The sequence below is a fragment of the Scyliorhinus torazame genome, chromosome 5 (assembly GCF_047496885.1).
Source record: "Scyliorhinus torazame isolate Kashiwa2021f chromosome 5, sScyTor2.1, whole genome shotgun sequence".
In the NCBI taxonomy this organism is placed as follows: domain Eukaryota; kingdom Metazoa; phylum Chordata; class Chondrichthyes; order Carcharhiniformes; family Scyliorhinidae; genus Scyliorhinus; species Scyliorhinus torazame.
In genome coordinates this window covers 88972518-88976720 of record NC_092711.1, presented here as the reverse complement: position 1 = coordinate 88976720, position 4203 = coordinate 88972518, and positions in this window count along the sequence as shown.

Here is a 4203-nt window from a genome sequence, read left to right as displayed (position 1 = left end):
TTATTATTATCTTCCAGCCTAGCGCAACCATTCTCAAGGCCGTTACTGCAATTTGTCTGGTACAAAAACAAGTGACCTCAGCCTGTCTTGGCATTCCTTCACACAAAGCTTTACCTAACATTTTGTTTTTCCCGTAAAGTTTGATTCTAGCGCCAGACTACGTCATTCTATAGCTTGAGCCATATTCTCATTCCCCCCCTTTTATCATTTCATGATAACTTCTAATCCATAGCCAATCGTCTCAGTCTCTCCCATTCTATCTGTACTTCTATCATTTTCTTACGTTCCTCTGCACTTTCTTTCACATCCATTAACTCTTCAAGGCGCACTTCATGTTGCTGCATTAACTGTTGAGAAATTACTGCTGCACTGACACTTTTACACAAGCATTTCATCAGGAAGCTAAGCATCATTATGACAAGTATTACAACTACCAGGATTATCAATCCATGCACTAGGTAAGACCCCCATGATCCGGCAAACAACCAATCTAACCACACATCTCTTGATATTTCATGCAGTTTCTTAACCTCTGTGCGGATATGATCCACGAGGTGGGTGTTCTCCAAACTATCGGAGATATAGGTGCAACATTCCGAACCGATCACGGCACAAGTCCCACCTTTGTTTGCAAGGAGGTAATCGAGGGCCATTCGGTTTTGTAGGGCTACGGTTCTTATTGCCACCATTTCATTATTTATCTCAATGCTTCAGTGGTGTCGTTTGCTACCTCTTCCAGGATTTTTGCTATCTTCCTTATTTCCTTTATTGCAAGAGCTACCCTGACATGAGGAAGCAGGATTCCAAAGTATCGTTGCGTTTTGGTTATTTCTCTCTTTTGTCGCTTCATCATTTGGTAATGGTCGCCTAAATTGGTGAGGTGGTGTATAAAGGGGACTACATACCCCAGATAACAGGATCCCGTCCAATTCTCTGGCAGCCAGGGATATGCCTTGTGGCCACAAATAAAATACGTCCCATTGTATGAAGTGAGTTTGTCCACATCAAATCCTTGGGCCATCAGGGAGTACTTGAAGGTACCTGTCCCATTCGCGTATGGGACGTCCAGTGTACACCCATAAAACTGAGGAGACGTATATACGGGATAGACCTCGGATATGTTGGCCACCACAAATCTGCTCGCATTGACTAGCACCTACAAATATCCCTTTTACCACATTCCTTACCAAACATATTATTCCCAGTGGTCTTCCCATGTTGGTGGTATTAATGAGGGTAAGAAACGGAGGCTGGTGGGATTTGTTATAACTTGGTTGGTACCACATCTCAAAGGTGTTCATTAGATAGCCCTCCTCTTTCCAAGGTCTTGGGGATATGGGGAGAAACGATAAACTAGAAGCTGCCCCGCCGTCTGGGTGTTTTACCATAGATGCAATTCTTATAGTCCTGGGGGATTGACGAGTACCATCCTGGTAAATATACCATTCTACAGTTTCTGACAGGTTAAGGGGAACAGGTCTGAGGGGGAACCCTCCCTTAGCATAGGTCGGGATATGTGTACATACTCAGCAACCAGAAACATTCATATCCTTTGCGTACACATATGACATATACAGATACGTGTTTACCTGTAATTCCCTTTTTTCCCGCAGCCTTGCCCTCCCTTGGTCAACGCATCCCAAGGGTACAGTCTTTTTTTGTTTTTGTTTCTGCATCTATAGTCCCATTTACAGTTGACCTGATGACAGGGTAGGTTGCCCCTAGTCACTCCACTGATGAGTATGGTCCGATTGTATCGTTGTACGTAGGCTGAACATCCGTCCGCAGGGGTCGCATTCCAAGGTCCTTCTCCTGGGCCTTGACTGGGACACTGTAAGGTGTCTCCTCGACAGGTGATGAGTCCGTCTTCCCTTGGGGCCACAGGTTCTTCGCTTGGCCTCTCCTCCAGTTTCCAAAAGTTACGATAATAAGGCTGTCCTTCATCCCGTGAATGATGCTGAAGTTATTACCTAGGGCTCGGAACAGAGGGTTATTCTCTATTGCATTTTCACAACCTTACAATGGTGGATGTGGATCCAGGCATTTCTGCCTTTTACTTTTACAGCAGTGGGAGTAGTGAGTAGGACCTGGTGTGGTCCTTCCCATCGGGGTTCTAATCCTTTCCGAACCCAGTTCCGGATCATAACGTACTCGCCTGGGTTAATGGTGACAGTACTGGATAAGGGGGGTATCTCCCCATGGGCTGCTCGGACCCGCGAGTGGAGGCCTTTTAAAATCTTTGTTAGAGCTATAACGTAATTGGCCATTTCCGTGGTCATGTGGTGAAAGTTGACATCTTTTGGTTTGTCCTGATCCCATGGAGTGTGAAAAGGCCTTCTGTACAATATCTCGGCAGGGCTTAATCGGGTTTTTCCTGCGGGTGTAGCGTGAATTTGAAAAAGGGCAATGGGTAATAGTTTGAGCCAGGTAGCGCCTGTCTCAGCCTGTAATTTGGCTAGTTTGGTTTTCAATGTCTGGTTGGCGCGCTCCACCATTCCTGCTGCTTGTGGCCTATATGCACAGTGCAACTGTTGTTTTATGCCCAGCTGAGCACAGAATTCTTTGTTAATCTGTCCCACAAAATGAGGTCCATTATCAGAGCTTAATCGATATGGAATCCCAAATCTAGGAACAATTTCTCACATCAAAACTTTTGCTACCGTGGAAGCTTTGTTATCTACAGTGGGGTAAGCTTCTATCCATTTGCTAAATACAGCAACAATAACTAATACATGTTTATAACATTGGCATCTTTCCAACTCAATGTAATCCATCTGGAGTGTCTCAAAGGGACCTTCCGGTACCCTTTCACAGGGTATTGCTTTACCAGGATTATACTGTTGACATACTAGGCAACGACTGCTAATGTTTTGTGCTATATCTTGCAGTCGTGGATGCCACCATGTTTTAAGCAATACATCACCCGTAGCTCGCGCACCACAATGAGTTGCAAAGTGAACACATTCGGTAACCCAGGCTGCCAATGCATCGGGCATACAAGTCTGCCCTGCCGGGGTGACCCACAATTTGTTTACAGAATCATAACAACATCCCAATTCTTCCCATAGTCTTTTTACACAGCCAGGAGCGTCCTCCTGTAATTAAGTGACGTCAGTGATGGTCGGCATTGGCTTTTCAGAGGGAGATTGACTATCTAGGTTTTTAGTCTGGCTCATCATTTTGGGGACCACCATGTCTTTTAAGCGAGAAGCCTCTTTGGCCTGATGGTCCGCCTGCCTATTGCCCACATCCACTAAAGTTTTTCCATTTGTATGTGCTGCACATTTTATAACCGCAATCTGTTTTGGAAGCATTAGAGATTGTAATAATTGTGTAATTAATTGTTTATGAGATATCTGAGTACCTGCTGACGTCAGAAATCCCCTGTTTTTCCATAATTGGCCAAAATCGTGTGTGACCCCAAAGGCATATCGGGAATCAGTGTAGATATTTACAATTTTATCTTTCCCTAATACACAAGCTCGAATAAGTGCAAAAAGTTCAGCCTGTTGGGCGGAAAAGGGAATTTCGAATGCTGCTGCTTCAAGCCTTTCTCCTTGTTGGTTAACAATTGCATACCCTGATAATCAATCCCCCCTTTCACCGATGGATGAACTACCATCGGTGAATAGGTTCAGATCAGCATTTGGTATTGGTGAGTCAGCTTGTTGCCGAATAAGATTCTGTATAAGTGCCTCTAGTGAATTCTACAGGGATAGTCAAGAACTGTCAACTTAAGAGAACTGTCATTATTCTGAATATTGCTTTATTAATTTTAAGAAACCAACATCTCTTGCTAGTAGTGCCTTCTTTAATAGAATTGACAAATTCATCTACAGAAAACCTATATGTTTAATAAGTTATTGTGTTTGATATTTTAAAATAAATGTTTAGAATTAGCCGGGAAATTAAAACTTCAAACAATGGAAGCTGGTTTTACAAAAACCAAAACAACTCAGATTAAAAGGAACAGATCGTTCAAGGACACCTGATAACGGGAATTTGGCAGCAATCCAACTTTTACTCCCAGTCCATTTGAGCGACAAATATTTATTTTTTATTTTTTGGAGTTTGGAGATGCGAATGGCATCATTCCAAGCTATACGCCTCTTTTTGTCTCTGCAAGAAAATTAACCCTTTCAACAAGCTTTTGTGTATAATCCAGAAGATGTTAAAGTGCAGAATGTTGTACTTTCATTCCCA